At 44.3% G+C, this 20455-nt stretch overlaps 1 protein-coding gene and 1 long non-coding RNA gene across 8 annotated transcripts in view; one reads left to right on the top strand and one right to left on the bottom strand.

Moving 5' to 3' along the window:
• Positions 1-20455, bottom strand: part of RAD51B (RAD51 paralog B) — a 383679-nt gene that overhangs the window by 62519 nt on the left and 300705 nt on the right. The gene's annotated exons all lie outside the window — the stretch shown is intronic.
• LOC308196429 lies at positions 1901-18864 on the top strand. Its single transcript, XR_013952197.1, has 3 exons — positions 1901-13153; positions 14051-14214; positions 14495-18864. It is a non-coding gene; the product is annotated as an uncharacterized lncRNA (long non-coding RNA).

The raw sequence follows: 20455 nt of genomic DNA, 5'->3' as shown, positions 1-20455 counted from the left end.
AACACATTCCTTGATACAAGATGCTGCCTCAAGCTGTCAGTAAGATAATGAAATATCGTTACAACAGCCTGGTCAGTTTATAGGAATGGCACTCGTTAATATAGATACAGTTTACAGATCAGAATCAATGACGACATTGACTTTATGTTTCCCTGGAGGACACTGTGCTACTGAGAGAAGTACTAACATGAGTTCATGTTAGAGCATGTCTTGCCAGCAAGTAGCATAGACAGAAGGAAAACATTTTAATCTCCTTTCAGGACAGAGGTCTTTCTCAGCCTTGGGTTGTAACAACTGAACTCCTTAGTTCCAGATCACTTCTTTTGCTTCTTAATCTTTGAGTCCCTGACACTGATAAAATGCTGATCATCAATTTTAGAAGCACTGTAACCCTCACACCATGTGTCATCTGTTTCCCTTCAGTGTTGCACACATAGACCCCATAGGCCGTGTTTGTGCATGTGACAGAGGAAGGAAAAAGAGAGGACACATGATCTGAGGGTTATAGTGAGACTACGTGCATCTGCTTTAGGACGCAATGGTATAGCACAAATGAATGCAGTGTGTTTGCATGACACGGAGGCACATGACTAAGCATACCACTGGACAGCTCTGTGAAGATGTCAGTGGAACGGATTCTCTTTTGTAAAAGCTGGTCTCCCTGCCAGATTTTTTTTTTCCAACTCTACAATTACTTCGCAATGTTAAAAGCTTCAGAGTGAAATCTGGTTTTTGACACCACATATACTAGGAAGGCTTAAGAATTGTCTGTTTACTATCTGATGCAGTCAAAATGTGCCTCAGTGAGAAACACTGCACTTTATATAATAAATTGATTGGAAAATGGGTTTCAGCAGTAGAATAATATAACTTGCATCCATTTGCCTCTCAAGAAGGGATGCACAAAAGAGTCTGTCACTTAATTCAGTAGAGTGTTCAGTGGGTCAGCCTGGGAACGTACTTATTGACAAACGGGCACATTATGGCTTTAGAGCTTGTTGGAATGAAGCAGGCTTAAATATGAGTGTGTATACAAATTGTTTTATCTTATAAATTGCTGGTTGCTCTTTCTGATATACTCCAACCTGCAACAGCCTCTTGCTCAGAAATTAACCTAATCCGCACATGAACTGAGCTTCTTTACCTGCTTCATTGCTATCACAAACAGCTGTTTTCTGCCTATTTGCACTTCATGCACAACTTCAGTTACCCTTTTAATTTCATAACTACTGAAGTAAGTTCATGATGAATTCTAACAGTTGTTCACACAAGGCTGCACTGCCTACATTTAGTATGCATTATACTCAGAATTGAAGTTTAAAAAGATTTTGCATCAGCAAGCGAACAATAAAAAAACCAGAAAGCTATTTGAGCAGAGGAATGAATTTCTGCTAGACCTTTGACAGTAGATTCATTGGCTTCCAGCTGATCAGACAGACTTTCGGCTACTTGCTGGCTTTATTCTTGGGCAATCTGAAGACATTTGGGTAGTGCATTTTAAACCAATTGATTGTTTTCTCAGAGTCTACATAGGGGTCGGGAAAAAGGGGAGTATCTTTCTTGCTAATGTTAGCTAGACAATGGCAGCTTAACTGTAAAGCCCCCTAAAAGAGAATAAGCCTATTGTGTCCCCAGTGTGTTTCCCACATTTCAAAGGCCACTAAGTAGCACCAGCATCTTTGCCTCTGGGTTACTGAGAAGACAGACTCTTATGCTTATTAAATGATGGCTTTCCCTAATGATTTGAAACAAAAAAGGCACACACATAGGAAGCCAGAGATGTGCACATTTAAGGCTTCTCCTGCCACAAGGTCAAACACATGAAAAGACACAACAAAAAGTTTGGCCCTGAGATACCGGAGTGGACCCTCTCGCCCATCTCTCCCACACCAGCCCTTACCCTCTTTTCTACTGCGAGAGCCCCCGGTTCCAGCACAATTAGGCGCAGCACCAATGGCATTTCTGTTGCCTCTCCTTCCACTTGGCTTCACTGCTGAGAAAGAAGCTTGTTCGGCGGGGAGGCGGGCACCGCTGCCTGAATAGTCTCTGAAGCATTCATTATCTCCCGCCTAATTACATGGCCGACATAGTGTTGTTGTTGTGGGAACATTGCATCACATTAATCAGCAAGGGGATGTGCCAAGATGAAAGGGTCCCCTTGTGTCTGCTCTCTGCTGTGGAAAATGGGCAGGAGGGCGGGGGAAGGCACGGGGTATTTATCAAGTCCCAAGGGAGGGAAGGCACAGCGGGGGCACCCAAGCTCAGCCCAGCCCTGCCGCCATCTTCCCAGGCCAGCTCTGGTAGCACGCACGCTTTTTGTGGTCACGCATGGTGGAGGGCTGACAGCCTCGGAGCCTGAAATCCTTCACCACAGCAAACTATGAGCAAGGGCAGTGTTGCGGCCTGCTGCTCGGCTGCTCCTCCATAGCCTGTCCTTCCCTCAGCCCTGTCTGACCAGGAAGGGGAGCTCCTCTTTGAACAACCAACCCAGAGGGCTTCCACCCGCCCTCTGGGCTTCACGGAAAGTCACTGTCCCTTGAAACACCCTCCAGACACGCTTTTCTCCAACAGCCTGTGGGCCAAATGTTAAATAGTAGCTGCAACCGGCCTCACAGATCAAGGTCAAGCTAGTACCCAAAAGCAAAAGTTCAGTTTCTCAAAGCCTGCTGGTGAGAACCCCAGTTCGCCCACATGGTGTAATTTTTAAATGGACTCTTGAAATCTGAGATCTCATTTCCTCCTATCTTTGTCCCATTTGCAAGACATTTAAAAGGCTTTGTAAGGCCTTGCATAGATGCTTCTGTGTGTTGGGGCTGGGGGAAGGGCTGAGGCATCTACACTGGGCTGTTTGGCACCCTGCAAAAGACGGGGTCTGACTGGAATACCAAGTGCCAGTCCTCGGCTGAGCTGTTCATTGCTGTGAGATGCAACAGCAGCACTCCGGAGAGAATGAGGAAAGGTGATGGAAAAATGAAGACATTACAAATGCAGTTCCTTCCATCCATTAGACTCTCACTTTTGATTCAATCGATTCAGATCAGCCCCCTTTAAAATCCTCCAAGGACTGGCACCAGTTCGGGCTCAGATCTCTTCCAGCTTCCCTTCCTGCAGGCCGCCCATCACGGCATTTCTGCACTTAGCTGTGCTGCAGGTTGGCTTCGGTTGTTTTGAATGTAAGCGTCTCGCTTCCAAACCCTATTGTTTTTGTAATGCATCTGGCTTATTAATGCAGGCTATTAAAGCCACTTTGGAAGCAGATTTACTGAGATGCAGATAAGTTTATCTGCCACAAAGTAGGTGTGAACGCCAGTTCCTGCTAGTGACTGTTGCCAAGTCCTCCCACTGGTATCCCATGATCTTTTGTGGACAATTGGGGCAGCCTGCTTATCTGCATGCCACCTGTTGTGCAGGAGTCACCCTGACCCAGTGCCACCTTTCTATTCAAATACTGGTGCCGCGTCAGGTGGTGTTCTTCAGATTTCAGCACACAGGGAGCATCACTTGTGTGGTGCTGGACGGTCCTGTGCTAAGAGACTTGACTTCATTGCCCTCTGGTGAGAGGAGTACATACAACAGGGTCTCTGAACAGGTTTTTTTCATGGAGATCAAATGGGACCTGCATTCTACATTACAAGTGGCAACCAAACCAAAGAAGGGCAAGCTTCCAAGATATCTTGTTGCATATAATGTAAACCAAGTTGCATGGAGCAGAACAGATTCTCTGTCCCTTGGGCACATATATCCTCCAAAAAAGCCAACTCTGAGAGCTGTCTATGCACTTGCTAGCTTTTCTCTGCTGCTCAGTCCTTGACAGACTGGGCTGCCTTACACACGGTGCCCTTGGTACTGTATTACTCTTCCCTCAAGCTGCCAGGACACTGGTGCTCTGGCCATCTCCTTCCCAACAGAGGCCCAGGAATTCAGCAGGACGGGGAGCAATTTGCCATGTCTGTGCTCACTGAGGGCTGGGCAAAGCCCATGGGAATGGAATCCCAACCCAAAGACAAAACACTGTTTTATCCCTGGTGGCATTAAGGTTATTATCTGAACAACAACTAGCTGTCCTTTTTGTCTCACTTTCGCCTGACAAAAGTGAAGCACCGAACTGAGATCGCTGCAATATATCCTCTGCTAAAACTGCCCAGTTTACATAGGAGAAAAAAAGCCTGAGAGATAACATAGTCAAAGAACTCTGGTCTCTAATCTACCAGATAGATAAAAAGACAGAAGCACGAGGAAGATGTCCTACAGCATGATACAGGAGAGATGATGACAGGGAAATGTGTCAGACTTTATAATTACTGCTAATGAGGTTAATCTAAGGGCAACTAATCCTGTGGGAGAACATGGTGTCTCAGGGATCAAGGTCTTCTCTGAAATACAGGAATGTTTTGCAGCCCTCGACCTCTAATGCCTCTCTCCTTCTGGGACACCCATGGTCCCCCAGCTCAGAAATGCCTCCTATTCTCTGAGCCACCCCAGCAATATGCAGTCAGAGATTCCTACCCCCTCTAAGGTGGTGGCTTATCTGTTGGCATCTTGCACCCCAAAGCGGAGAACGGGTTTGCCTCCTGCTTGCACTAGCTCCGGACTGCAGAGGCACAAGCCTGTGTGTGCACTGTAGTTTGTTTTGAAAAGTGCCTTCTGATTTGTTTTGCCACCACTGCCAGCTATTCCAGGTCTCCAGCTTTGTTCTGGCCCATCAGTCAAGGCATCATGAGGACCAAATGCAGATGTGCCCAATGAAGAGCTCCAGTAAGAGGTCTAGAGTAAAAACCTGCTCCGTTTCCATTTCCTTGTCCTTTTCATGGGCCCCTCTCACGGCCACACTTGTGACTACGCAACACTCCTGCAGCAACCTTTGTGGATTAAGCACTGTACAAATCGTAGTGCTTCTTCCAGTTTTTGGGACTTAACTTTGAAGCCAGTCTTTTCCACAGGCACCAGAAAGGTGACAATACATAACAAACATGGGAATTCTTTGTTTTGGCACACCATTTCGTTGCTTCTGATGAGAAAAACTATCTCAAATATTGTCGATCCCAGCAGAGGGAAGGGAAATGGGGCAAGTGGCTGCTCCACCCAAAGCTCTCCAGTCCCCAAGTGGAAGTATCTCCAAAGGTCTCTGGGAAGGCCCCACTGAGGCACATCCGAAAAGCCCAGGACAGATCCCAAGCACAGGTACGTTCTGTTTCATTGCTTCACCCCACTCTTCATGTGACAGCTTTCTTTAAAATCCCACAGTACCTCTTTGTCATCTGGAAATATCATTTCTGGCTTGCTTTCTTCTTTTCTTGCTCTCTGATTTCCAAAGGACTCTTAACTGAGAACCTGTTTTCTCCCTTGCCTCTACACTTTTGTTAACTCCACTTTACATATTCTATTACAAAAAAAAAAAAAATAATAAAATAAGACTTCAACCAAAAAAAGGGCTAAAATCATTTGACTAACTGCAGCATTAGTGCCTATCTCTCACTGGTGCCAAAGGTGAGAGGAATTTTAGTAATTCAATAGATAGATAAGATAGAAGAGATTATTTGATGTAGTATTTGGCTGTACCATCTTTCTGAAATACAGTGAGGCTAAAAGAATGCTAAAGGTTACACGATATGTTTCTTAAGGTAAATGAAGTAACTTTTTCTAAAGGGATACGTTCATTCCAGGTGCAATTATAATATGTTTAACACTTTGCTGAGAGTCACCCTTTAAAGGAAGTTCTTGTCCCACAGCTCTGCAGCGATTTTTAAGTGAGTACTTTCCCTCCCTCCACATCCCCACACTAACACCAAGAGTGCTCACAAGGAAATCCCAACAGGCAGACTGTTATTCAGGCCATTTCTGCATTTCTAAGGCTCATCGACCTTTCTTTTGTCAGATAAAAGCTTCCCATCTCTTTAAGCCCTTCATTCTTGCAATAGTCCCACAGAAAAGTTGACATCCTTGGCAAGGAGAGTGAAAAGCAGCTTGTCCGCCCTTCCCAATAGGCCAGGCTGGAGTTGTTTTAGCCTGTTTAAATCTCTCCCCTATTTATATGCTAATGTTCTGGTATCAGCAGAAAGTATAAACAGTGTTGTTTACAGCTCCCTATAGTCTGTGAGCACCAAGCTGCTAGGAGAATACAGTGTACTGGCCAAAGCGATGTATTTATTGACAATGAAAACGGCCACTTCTAAGACTCTGAGAAACAAAACCGAACTGTAAAAATGCAGTGTCAGCCAACAATATAACCGTACAGAGCAGGACTGGCAAAAAGCCATTAGCCAGGGGGTCAGTAATGGGCCCCGGGGAGCTAGGAGACTTCATATTTAACAGGGAGAGATCTGGGGAGACCTTCAGCACAGAGACCTCTGAGAAGAGAGCATCACGCTCCTTGGCAAGGCGGCTTACATGCTCCATTTGCTATTATTGCAGATTTTTGTTAGTGGATAATGGCTCATAGCTTGGCTCACAACTCTCCTGGATCCTGAAGTGAATTAAACTCTCCTAAGAAAAACAGCATGGTCTAAAGGAGCAAGCACAGGAATTCTTGAGTTCAGATCTTGGCACTCTATTTCGCTATGTGACTCTTTTCACCAGGAGAGCATTAGTTATTAAAAATAACAATAACAGCAAAACCAGGAAGCAGTGAGGATGTACATCAAAGATGTTTGTGCAGTGTCGAGCTCTCTGAAGACGTTAGACACCGAGCCTGTCTTTACATCAGTCAACAAAACGTTGCCCACTGTAATGGCACTCCCTGCTCAAACCGGGGGAAATACCTGCTTGCATCAGCAATGCCTTATCTCCCAGGAAATAAAGACTAAAAAGCCTTAAAAAATCCCATCTACCACAGTGTCTACTGTATGCAATTCTCTCATGAATACAATCACCAATGAAAGATGCTAGACTGGCTGACCTGGCAGTCTTTATAGAATGTTTTGTTTTTGTTTGTTTGTTTTTAACTGAAAGATTGAAAAAGGTTGTGACAAGGTTTAACTCTCGTTCTTCTACCACATACATGTGTGTGGAGGCACCTGGGTAGGACAATGTGAATTTGCTTGGCTGTTACTGGAGAACTATCCATACGCTCTAAATTAAAGGAAGCCACCTACTCAGCAACTTTGCATCGGCACTAAATTCATGAAAGGGTAAAATGCCAGAGGACCACTTGCGATGGCATTGTGCCTTGTCAGAGCAGCACAGTCACAAAACAAAGTTTGAGGTGCTGAACAATGAGAGTATTATATTGGCAAAGATGTGCTTTTCTTCCAGTGGGAATTCAGTCACTAAGTGCATCAAGAGGATTTACAGCAACCTTTTGCTGTAATAACAAGATATAGGCCTACATGAAAATCCCATGTTTGGCTGTGGCACACCGGCTAAGGCTGCGCTGTCTCCTTCTTGCAGTGAGTTCCCAAAGAAGGAAATTGCTTATTTCTGCTACTACAGTATGTCTGAAATCAAGGAGTAGTCTGGTGGTGCCATGCCAAATTTTCCAATGCATAAAGTTTCTCTGTCTCCCAAGTTAAAGTGATCTGCATGTGGTCTTGCACATATTACTTACATCATCTTTTTAAGAAACTTAATCCATCCAGTTTCAAGCTTTGAAGTTTTTCTGTACAATGTAAAAGGGTTAAGTCTACCCAGACTGCGTCAGGTGCCCTGCACGCATTACACCGCGTATTTTGTGGGATTACAAGTGCTTATCAACTGTGCAAATAAACCAGTCCAGTGTATTTATTCCACTCGAGATTGTCTGAAACTGGTTCATTTCTAATAACTGTCAGCTAAACCACTAAGCCAGGTGGGGATGATTCTTGTTGGAGCCGTTTTGAGCTCTAACAGCAGTTTCTAAATCTCCTTCCATTATTTATTATTAATTACTGTTTGTTAAGCACCAGCAGTGCAATCAGTGCTAGGTAAAAGTCAAATAAAGGCAGCCCCCGTACCAAGGGGTTAACCTTTAAGCACAAGGCATATCAATTAAGATCACAGTATGAACAGCGAGAGACGCCTTGAATCTGAAGCCAGGAGCCGGGATTTCAGTGATTGTATTTCTGGCGTCTGTGTCTGTAAGAGGATGAAAAGGCACAGAAGTGTTTTGGGGTAGGTGGGGGTTTCAGTCAAATTGAAAACTGATGCACCTAAAACTGAGAGAGAGAACTGCAGATGCACTTCTTAGATATGTGTCTACAGAAATATTAATAAAGAAAAGGCTAGAATGTAGTCTTACATAATTCATTGCTGCTGGGACACGGGCCGGGAGGGAAGAATGGAAAAAACAGTCCATAAAGATGCCAATAGTTTCTAAGCAGAAACATCTGTTGAAGTCTTAAAAACGGCCAGGCCTGCAGCAAGCTCAGCAACAGGAAAGCCTGTAGTTGATCACCCCTACCCTCATCAGTCCCATGCGCCCCTGCCCCTGGGATCCGCTCGGAGCTTGGAAGATAACTGACACCATGAATCAAGCCCGGCTCCTTTCTTCAAGGGGAAAGGGGAGGAACAGAGGGCCAGGATGGGCGTCCGAGGAAGACGAATGATTATTTGGAATGGAGGTATTCAGGAAGAGTTACAAAAGAGTAAGGGAACACGCAAAGGGAGACCTAGTGGCTTATCCACTCTGCCCCAAAGGGGCCAGTGCTTGGAATTTCCATTGCTCTGTCCAGTTTAATTTTAAATGTCTCAAAGCAAAAGGCCTTGCTCCCCTCGGGAGGCTATTGCAAAATCCCACAAATCATCTGTGTCTTTTACATGACTGCCCCTTCCTTTGTGATAGTTCATTTAATTTTCTTTGTTTTCTCTTGATACTCAGCACTGCCCCTAGACATATCAGTTCCAAACAGCAATTTCTTCTTCCTGAAAACATTTTTCTCCCTTCTCCCGTCTTCTCTCAAGAAAAGAGCTATCTTAAAAATATCTGTGGAAGTTATTATTTTGTACACCTCTGCAGGATCTGCGTCTGCCTGCGGGAAGGGAGCATGGTTCTGTTGGATCTTACAAGGCTCTGTGAAATGGGGACCACAGCTGCTGTATTACAAGAGCAGTATAAATTGGCAGAAGTTCTTATAAAGCAAGAGTTTGGAGCCTTCCCTTCCCAAGTGCTGATCATTTCAGATGCCAATTTTGGCAAACTGCTTACTAGGTCATGTTAAAGCTTCTTTAAGTATATAAAACTTTAACCACCAAGAAAGCCAGACTTCAATCAACAACAATGAAAAGTTTAACTACCAATCTCTGGGTAGGAGATTCCACTTTTCTTTCAAATCCAAAACTCAAACAGCCTACATTATCCGTGGGATTGGGCAGCAACCTAGCAGTAAATTTCTGAGTTTATAAAGGATCCTCTTTTAGAGTTAGTGGTGACTGAAGAATCATGAGAACTGTATTTCACTTCTCAAAAAAGGTAATATTCGAGTGCTTGGGATTTCAAAAGTATTTACCCTGCACTTCTGAAAATCTAAGCAGAAGCCTTCCCCTCCCTTGAAGTAATCTCTAACATTTTCCTGTTTTTCCATGTAAAGAGAAAATAGCTTTTCTATGTAAAGCTAGACCAAAGGGTCAACATATGACTTCGATTGGAACTCTTGCTGTGATGTTAACCGTGCAGTCCACAAACAGCATAACAATAACACAAGGGAGCAGAGCGGGAGCAAGCAGAGTAGTAGTTAAAGTCATCAGATGCTCAAAAACAAACTCTGCAGTTTCCACTATTCATCAGTTTTCGGATTTTGACCTAAGTCTGCACTCAAATTGGCACTTTGTGATTTGCTTCCTGGCCCAAATGCCCAGAGTCCTCAGCGCTGAACATCAAAGAAAAAGCTTGCTGCTTGAGTGGCTCCCTTCCAGCCTGCCTGGCTCTCTGCTCTTCCCCATCTTTTGCTTTTTTCATTAGATAGGCAGCTTTGGATAATAAACTATAAACTTTGCAAAGCTTTGGGGATCCATTTATCAACTTTTGTAAGACTTTTTCCACCTTGACACTTTTGCTTTCTGGCTATTTCTAGAAACACTGGATCGGGGAGGACTTCCTGATAGTGACCTTGTTTATGTTTTCGGTTACGGAGCTAGTTATCCTTACTTCAGTGTCAGCAGTGGTACAAATAACATTACTACAAGTAGAGGTACTAGACCTAGTTTTTCATGTCACGCAGTTCAAAATGACTGACCAAAAGGCCTTATCAGCAGCTTGGCTTCCCTTTCAGGTGTAGAGCAAAGTTTTCACACTGCGTGTGAGGCACCGGATGACTTCAAAGAACGAGAAACACAAAAAGGATTAGGGAGCTTCTTGCTTCCCGCTATTGCTCCTGCAGATTTGTAGCCAGTCTCAACCAGCTGCCTACATCCAGTCTGGGCTCACGAAGCCCCAGTTCCCTGCAGGTCCTCTGGCAGCACACAGGAAGGGAACGGTCTCCAACAATGCAGGAGTAAAGGGAACTTTTAACTCAATGTTAAGCCTCTTAAAATATGAGCTGAGGTTCCTCTGAGATTTTATTAAATCTGCCAGCCTGTGAAATACTGCCCAGTGGATCAAAGACACAATGCGCCCTTTCTTAGTTTGTGTTCAGCTCTTCATGGATCTCCAAAGGGCAGTAGGGCTGCAATGTCTCGTTAGGTCAGTCATTAAATACAAGGAACCCAAAAATTCACCAGAGACCAAGAGTCAGGACAGGACTCTGCCATCCCTTCGGGAGCACGATGTCTGACCCTTTTAATTCATCTTCACTCCCTTCTCCCCCCAGTACACTGAGAACCACTCACTGCCGCTGATGTATAAAACCCTGCCACAACAACTACTAAAAAGGGCAGCTCCATGCTGGCATTGATCCTGCCTTCATCTCACTGCATTCATTGTCCATGAGAACAGAGGCAGGATTAGAAGGGGGTTTAGAGTGCAACCAGGCAGTAAGATTAATAACTGCTCTTGGGTTCATTCATGATCAATTGAGTGTGTGTGAATCTGCAGAGGACCTTCTTTAAACAATCAGTAGGGATAGTAGGGGCAGTTGTGGGACCAGAAATCCAGCAAAGCACGTTTCAGTTACACAGCATTTCGTGTAGGAAGGAATTGCACGTTTTGCTATCTCTTAAGTCTGCAAATATGGCTCTGCTTGTGTAGATCTGCTGGTATTTACCCCCAGATCCATTATATACCCTATATTCCCCAGAAAGTCCACTGACTCCAAGGGGCACACAGTCAAGCCTTACATGAAGGAAAGTTTGCTATCAGGAATGCTTCCAGGTACACGCTCGAAATGTGTCAGCTACTCTTTAAACAAATTAAACACCTTAAAGCCTACAGAATAATGCATTTCACCAGATTTATCCCAGCTTTATCTCCTACAAGTAAATACAGATAAATCACATGATCTGGTTCCTTTTCCTGCAGGGTTAAGCATTTCCTTTATGAATTCTTGTATATGCGAATACAAGATACAGCATGCACAGAGGTCACAGAGGTGACTATTAACTGGGTTTTCTGTGAACCACCACGCTGGTAAGACCTGGCTGCTCAACGTTCAGGAGTTGCTCATGTGAAAATGAAAAGTGCAGCCACATGTGAATCAAAACTGTTTGGCCATATTGTCCATTGATCACCTAATTCTGTTAACATCACAAATCAAAGTATTTTTGCAGGACTTTGACTGAAGAGTGACCCAGGTGCACATGAATGGGGAGTGCTTCTGGCCACCACTCTGCTGGGAGCGAACTCACGTGGAAAAGGCACGTGCTGGGCTCTGATTTAAGAATATATAGCATCATATAATGTTTATCTCCAGAAATGCCCGTATTTTGCACGTGTGTCTCGCTTTTTATTCTGAAAAACATCAAAATAAAGAACAAGCTACACCTAAAGGAATGCCCACATCCACTACTGAGATGGTGCTGAGGGTAGCAGTTGGCCTCCCTAAACGGGACTACAGAACAACTTTGGAAAAAGGTGAAAAATGAGTTTCCCTATGTAATGGTCAACAATATCTCGTAGGCATGTCAGTGCAGCCCTGGAATGCCTAGAGCCAGGCTTCAAAAATGTGGAGCCCTCCAGGCATTTTGCTTGGCCTGACAAAGGACAGGAGGGAGGGCACATGATCGCTCTGCCCCTACTGCACTCTAACATGTCCTGTACCATATCCTGCAGGACCAGAATTCGTACTTGAAATAATGGAGCATTACCTGAATAGACATCCCACAGTCTGCACACAGCAGCTGGCCCTATTCCTACGCATTTAGAAATTGGCCATCCCTATTTAATTGAAACAGCAGGAGAATTTATGGAAGCAAAATTTAATTCCCCTAACTGATAATTGAAAGATTAACTTCTGGAGGGAATGCCTTGAGATTTTTAATGACCACACACGATCAGGACCTTGGTTTAATATCTCAGCTATCCATATAATGCTGACTAAAACAGTGCTGAGGGTAGCAAAAAAGGGGAAAAAAAGAAGGAAAAAAAAGAGAGACATATAGGCCTGTGCCACCCAAAATGCAGTGTAAAGAGGTCAGTGTAGTAGCCCCCAAAAATCTGTCTGTCCAAGGAACTTCTTATTGATTAGCAATTTATACTGGCATTAGTGAGAAGGAGTCCAGGAAAAACAGAGCTGCTACAGTGTGTTTTAAATCAAAACAAAACAAAAAATCCCACAAAACGCCCACATGCTCTTGTTTTCATTAAGCCAAGTGCCAGTGGCTTCTGCAGACCTCAACCAAGATCGTTAATGTTCTGACTTGGACTACCTTTATGGGACCACCATATGAGACGCTCATATTCACTCTCCGCAGTAATTTTAAATTCTGTTTCCAATTCGTGCTAACCTCTTACCTCCCCCAAAACATTCATGAAAAATACACACTGGCACTGAAGGGAGAATGCAGCCCTTCCCATTTAACATGACACACTGGGGCAAGGGACAGGGGAAAGCAGAAGCAGGCTGTGCAGTGAGGCTGGATCGACTGGCCCAAGGTAGCTCAGCAATGTCTGCGTGTTGCTTTATCATTGCAGGGCTATATGACTTGATCAGATTATTTTGAATTAGACCTTGTTAAATGCTGCTGAAACACAAACCTCTTTGGCCGCCTTAGCCCAGAGCAGGTGATGGAAATCTCCTTTTTTGCTGATATGAAGCTGCTCTGCTTTGGGTTGGAGGCACAGCAGCCGGAGCAACAAGGAGGACAGCAGGTAAGCAGTGTGCATCAGTCTGCCAGGCTGTCACACCAGCACTAAATTCACTTAAAAAAACAACCGAGAGAGACAGCTGGTAACGTACCTAAGAATGCTGATACTTCTGAGAAGGGGAGCGAGACACGGGTCATTTGTAAAAATAGCAGAAACCCTGTCTGTAACTTCAGCAACGTTCAACTTTTGTATTTAAAAGGGTCCTTGGAGGCTGCGGCTTTCGTGCCCATACCCCAGCTCCCAGGGAGCCTGGGAAAATAAGCTCATTGTGTCGGAAGGCCTTGAAAGGGAAAGGCGGCTTGCGGGAGGACGGGAGGAGGGGAAGAGCGAGAGCCCAGCTTGAAAACGCATGGAGTGAACTAGAAAACAAACACGTACCTACCCCGGCACGCACACAGGCCCTTAAACTCTGCCTGAACTCCGAAATCTGAGACCAAGTTGGTTTGGGAGCCACTGCTCACTTTTCTTCTTCTTCTCCCCCACCTCCTTTTTTTTTTTTTTTTAAAGTCATCATTTTGTTTTCAATTACCTCCTCCTTTGTAAGGAGGAAAAGAAAAATCAGCAAAGTTTTGTGCGCGCGCGTGTGCGTGTCTCGCAGGCAGCTCAGGAAGAGCGAGCTGTCAAAAGCCCAGCCCAGTGTCTGGCTTTCTTGGTCCTGGTGAGGATTTTATAAATATTTGGGAGGTTGCACGGGGCGGGGGGGCTGCGGGAGGGCGGCTCGATAACTTTTGGGCCCACACAGCACACAAGTTTTGAAAGCCTGCTTTTCATTAGCATCGCCTAGCAACCCGCTCATCTGCTGCAAATCTCATCACGCCCCAGCAAAGCATCCACGGCATGCTAATCTTTTCATTTAATAGAAAAGCTGCTGTAATCTTTCTTCCTTTTCCTTTCTAAAAGAGCAGACAATAATAACGATAAAAAAAAAGACTCCGGCCCTGCTCCTCCTGCTGCCCCGCACCCCCACCGGTGCTTTTGCCGACCCAGCGCTGCGCCGCGTTCCCATGGCCGACCTATGTGTGTGTGTCCTGCCTGATACGTACCAGCTGCGAAGGCGAGCTTGGGTCAGTTTTTGCTTTTTGTGTCAGGCGTGCTGGGAAGGGCGGGAGGAGAGGGGGAGTATTTTTCTGGCTCTGTGCTGAGAAAGGAAGGAGGAAGGCAGGGATACGGCACTCGCAGTCAGAGCGGCTTAAAGGCAATCGCTGGCTGCGGATCCTGTAACCGAAGCCTCCCCGAAGCCTCCCCAGCAGGCAGGAGAGAACTGGTTTGTTCTGGTGTGCGTGCGTGCATGCGTGTGCATGTTTCGGTGTGGTGCACAAGCCCGAGCTCTCCCTGCATCCACAGGAGGAGGGCGAGTGGTGCTCCCCAGCCGACGAATTCCTCGCCCGAGCAGCTGCACGGTGAGCCCAGCGCTGGAATCTCCCCGGGCCTTGCCTGTCCTTTCACTCTGAAAATATCACGCCTAAGGGGAGGGGAAGTGGTTTGGACAAAATAAGATTTGACCTGAGCATCTGCCCAGAACTGAAACCAAGCGTCTGCCTCCCAGAATTGTTGGCTTTCGATAAAGCTCAGATCATTTCTCTTGCCACCTGCCCATCTTCAAGCATGTCTGCGCTTTACGGGCCCACCCGGAAACACCAATCTGTCGTGAAACAGGCCATGCGTACAGCTCCTCAGCTGGACTCTGAAAACCTGCAGAAAAGCACATTTTCAGCTATCCAGGCCCATTTTTACAGATAAGCATTCCAATAAACAAGGTCTGTGTTACCCTGCCCTGTGCTCTTCTGCCAGTCTCTTTCCCCCCTTTTTTTCTCTTTTTGTCTCTGTATTTCTTCTACCTTTTTCATACTTTCAAATATGTCTTCTCCTCTCCACTCAAAAAGAAGAAAAGTCCTCAAAAGTGCAATTGTGGGGGTGCCCCCCCCCTCTGCTTAGCACCCTGTCCTATTTCCTGAAGCTCTGAACCTTGACCACCACCACACCCACACGTGACGATGGACAGCAGGCTCCCTCACAAAGAAAGATGTTTCCTTTTCCCCTCTCCAGCATAATGCTGGAAGCATTCCCATTAGTGAGGTGCTATAAAGATGACTGCAAGATCACAAGGCCCTAAAGCAAAGATTAAGTCACTTTGGGCAATAACGTTGTTGTCACACCTAGGGAAATGACAATGGGGCCATTGTGTAACAGATCAGGTAGAGATACTACAAATTTCCTAAGAAACCCAGATTAAAACTGGAGCAATATGATGCCTGGGAAGCAGTAAATGTTATGTAAAGTTGGAAAAGATACTGATATTGTGGAAAAAAGTCACAGTGCTTTACGTTCTTAAGTGATATCAGGGTGAACAACTTATTTTCATCCCTACTCTTACATGTATAGCCCCAGTAACAAAACTTCGGAGAGCCCAGCCGAAAGGATGGCTGTAGGGCCAGGGGAAAGGACTCTGAGGAAGTTCAACCAATCTCAGCAACATCCTCTGGCAACAACTTCAAAAGGTTTCATGGAGCAGAGCGCCCACAAGCAGATGAAATGAGACCCTTCATGCACCATTTACTGCACTTGACAGGGAAGAATTGCCAGGTTTCAGAAAACACAGCCACCTCCTTTCTCTTCTCTTCTAAACAACTCCGGTGCTACCAGCTTCAGCTCTCTGTGCTGCAAACGTTTTCAGAGCCGTCAGTCAGGTGAAAACCCCGTTCCCTATGCACACACTGGGCTTGAAACCATTATGGGCTGGCTCTGCTCCCACAGCCAGCTGGGGACAGAGGTGCTTCAAATGTGTTCTACGGGAAAGGAAATACAAACCCCACCTTCGGTGGTTTTTAATTAAAAAAAAAATCTCAAGCCTCATTGGTTCTCAGGAAAACATGGAGTTGGCTCGTGTTTAAAGTGATAGTGTGGAAATAAAATTAGTGTTTTAACAAATTCCCTTCCCTCTGTTACCAGGACTGCTAACAAAAGGGCTGTTCACTGTAAAAATAAGATTTTCTGGTCACTGGAAGGCAGGTATTTTGGGCTTAAAAGACGAGTGAATTCAGTTATGAATTGACTCCTCTTGCTAGGAACTCACACCTATCTTTTTACAGTCCTGCATTTCTTTGAAATCAATTCCGGGCTATTCCAGGGACAGTCAGCTCTGTTAGGCTGGATAACAAACAGATAGCAAAGTAATTGCACCAGATGGCAGAGAGCAAGTGAGGAATTGAATGCCACTTATCCAAATGGTAGATCATTTGCTGACAACTATCATCTCTATAGAGATAGAGGAGGATATATTCTTGTGAGTGGAAAATAAACTGGAACGGAAACAAGGTTCCTTGGTTGGGGTGCAAACTGAGATAATGTTAATTTTTCTGTAGTGTCCCATTGAACAGAAATTAAATACGTGACATGTCTCAGTTTAGTCTTCGGTGAACTTACATGCAGGTTTCTAATACGCCGGCCTAGCTGACATTCTTCTTAGTAGCATGAGCCGGGAAGCCCAAAACTGAATGAACATCCTTCAGGCCCTCAGAGGACAGGAAAGGACTTAAAAGCTTATAAAACATACTATTTTTTATTTCTGTCAACATAAAGGTATGGAAACATGACTGCAAGCTCCTCTTATTAACACTGAATTGAAGTGTGTGGATACACCTTCCTCACAACCTCTACTGGAGAAAAAATTCTTAGAGCAGCAGCAAATCATCTGTAATGTTCTGTGCTGGGAAAGGCTCAGGGATAAGCAAACAACAGGTCCTTATATGCATCAACCTTTTTAAAAAACAAATTGTAACAGCTTCACTGTACAATTTATTCTGCTTGATAGTAGTCATGTTCCTGCAGTATTGGTAAAACGACAGCTTCCAGTGAACAACACACAGAAGACATTCACATCACTGGACAAGGCTGAGAAATACAAGCTTTCACGGTGTTCTGCAGTTCAAAGAGAGGAAAGTTTGTCATATTGGCAGAATATTAGCTGGGGGAAAGAAAACGTGTGAAGGCAGTTAAATAAGGTTACACAGGTGCTGCTACTTCAGACTGTGGAAAAGAAATAAATTGTAATACATGTGAAAGAAAATAATCTCCCTAACGCTCGAGTCTCCATACTGCAGGGATAAAACCACAAGCCTGCTTTAGGAGTGTTGCCCTCCTCGAACCAGCCAAACATCACACTGACATTCTTTAGTGACTTGTGGTTTGGGGAGACGGCCATATGCAAAACTGAGGGCTGCGCAGTTCTTAGAACTAGGAACTATTTGTGTATGTTCTGGTAAACTTGGAGATGCAATCAAGCCAAAGAAAATTTTACAGGCTAATAGATCTCCGTCTCATGATAAATTTTATAGTCTCCTAAGACGATTTTATCATTTCAGGCCACTCCTCACCCCTTGCAAATCAACAGAGAGTTTCCAGTTTTAGTGGGAAGATGAGAAGGGTTTAAATGCTGCCAATATCAAAACACAGCATTTCAGACTAGCTGGAATTTGGAGCAAGTAAGACTTCTGTGATTGCTAGAAATAGGTCAAACTCAAATTACATCCGAGAGTACTGCAAAACTTTAAAGAAACTCAGGGAAAGAAATAAATGAAGTTATTACACTACTAAAAAAAAAAAAGCCCTTACCTTGAGCTAATTTATACTGAAGTAGATACAATTTTACCAAAGGGATTTTTAAAATTTAAATTGTTAGGTAGGAAGAATTATTGCCTTATGGCTTACCAAAAGTCCTCTTTGCTCTGGATTGAACTACTATTTCTTTTTTTTTTTTTTCTTTAAAGAGAATTCATACAGGAGATACCCTTAATGTTTCCACAGACTGAGCCTATCAGTGAAAAGATATCAAGAGTTGGACTCGTTACTAAACATGGTATTTTTTAAAAAAATGGCTTTACTAACTTCTAGTTGTATTAAACAGGAAAAAAAAATAAAAACATCAAAATACCAGGTTTTAGTTTATCATTGTCAAACACTTCTAAATATAAACTGGCAAATTGCGTCACCCCTCGACATTCCACCACAGGAAAACGCTGATATTTTTAGGGTTCGGGTAGCTTTAGATATTAGATGCACACTTTTAACTGCCTGCACAAGTAGCAGCCATGCTGTTCTTTCTAAAGGCAAGAGGGGGTTGAAGCAAGTATCTTGTCAGCCAACTGCTATGTAACAGCAAAACAATGAGATTTAAAAACCCCAGTGTAAATGCAAGGCCTGGAGATGAGCCCCTTTAAGCTCCATCTCCCTGTGTTTTTCTCCTCCTTATCTCAGCCCTTATCTTAAACCTCATCACAGCTGTCACCTGGCCCATCAGTGCCTTGGTTCCACTCCTTGCTGCATCCCATTCTTGTTCCTTCAAGATGCCCAGAGGATTACTGTGAACGGGGAATACCATTCAACTTCAAATTTCCAAATACTGCCTACCAGTGACTCAGCAGTTCCCAAAGGCTAGGAAAAGGTGTTGCAAAAGAACATGGATTCATCTTGTTCTGGAGCATGCTTAGAGTATCATTGGATAAATTTTCATATGAAAATAAAAATTTTCCCTTTTTTTCCTCTTAATATCCCATCCATCATTCGTTCAGTAATGTGCAATCTGTACTCCAATAATGGAGGAAGTAGGGCTTCTTAAAAAAATAGAACTGCTTTAATCACAGGTCAGACGTGTTTATTCCCAACAACACTTGAAGCTATCAAAAAGAAACTTTCCATCTAAAACATCCAGAAGCAAGTCTCTTATATAAATATTTCTGGCCCAAATGCTATGGTAAGTTATAATTAGTTGAAAACAAGATTTTGTAATGGAAAGCATGAGACAACTGCAACAACCATAGTCTGACTAGTTCTGCCTGCCTTTGCATCGACGATGCAGTGACAGCAATTCCCAGTGGCAGAACAAGCAAACACATCCAAAAGGACTCCTTAACAGATCGCTTAGGACACATCAATATATCCAGATGCTCCCAGCTGCCTGAATAACAGGGGCAATTCCATGCCTATCTCTGCGCTGGTATTAACTCATGGGTGTCCTCTGGAGGTCACTGCCTGGGCTTTCATGTGGTTACGACGCCTTTGTGGTAAATCCTTTCTGGTTTTGCAGGTGTAGAGATATGTGTCTTACAAACACAGCTTTCTCCTAAATTCTCAGCTCCCTCCTTTTGCCAGCAATTACTCAGTAAGTGGAGAAAATATAGCAAAAACAAACCAGGATTGCCTGGTTCAAAGCTTTCTCATTCTGTTCTACCTGAAAATTAGTGCTGATAAAAAGTAATAAGCCCTAAGGATGCTAGGATCAGGAGTTCTCTAACTACAAAACACACATCACGGATGAGCAGCAGCACAAGCTTCCCCTGTCTGCCAGTACGTGGCCACTGAATTCTCAGGCAGAGGAAGGCTGAGGACAAGAAAAGTCCATGGCCTCTGACCATGCAGTCTGGGACTTCTCTGCTGACCCCACCACCAAAGCTTCCAGTCCTGACCATCATCTTTCTGTAGTTAACTGCAAGGAGGACCGCCGACTCTTTTCAGAAAGACTAAAGATGCTTCAACCAGTTTTAGCTGGCTGGCCTAAAAAAATCCCAGAGGATTGTTTTTCAGCCAGTTTAAGCCAGTTCCTGCAACTATTCAGGTCAGGAAAGTGCAAGTGCCAGTGTGAGGAAAGGAGAGGGGAGCACACAGCTGGGAGCTGAACAAGCAGGAGCACAGCAAACCGATCAGTATAAATTGCCATGGAGATGAACCCTAGCAAAATGCAAGAAGAAAAAATTTGCAAAGAGACACTTTGCAAATCTACTGAGTTAGCTCATGAGCTCCTACGTGTTCATTCCATAATGCTAAAGCACTTTTTCAGATATTTGTAAGAGATCTTCCCTGCTTACAACAGAGGCAACTGGGCCCTGCTCCACTCATTTCCACCGAAGGCAGTGGAAAGAAATCATGCTGCTTTTGAGCAGCAGTGGCAATCAAGGCAAGAAAAACAAAACACAACCAACAAACAAAAGAACAATGAAACTAAAATACAGCCATGCAAAAGTAGTCCAGAAGTACAATTACAGACAGCAAACTACCGTGAGAGAAGTGGTAAATGGAGTCACTTTGGGTTTTGTACTGAAACCTGCTCTGTTGAACATCCTGCACTAACTGGAAAGTGGAAATGATTTACAGTAGGCAAATTTCCTGGTGTGTGACAGCTTGAATGCTGGCATAGTCACGGATATAAGTCGATGCTCCCCGGTTTGTAAATTAAATAAGCTTTGAATTCTTTACGAATCGGCAAAGTGTGTACGAGCTGGTCAAAGGCAACCTGGCGTGTACGTAAGGTAG

The sequence above is a fragment of the Anser brachyrhynchus genome (genome assembly GCF_964034855.1).
Source record: "Anser brachyrhynchus genome assembly, chromosome: 5".
Taxonomy (NCBI): Eukaryota; Metazoa; Chordata; class Aves; order Anseriformes; family Anatidae; genus Anser; species Anser brachyrhynchus.
The sequence above is the reverse complement of the archived record's forward strand: the minus strand, read 5'-3'. Positions and strand labels throughout refer to the sequence as shown.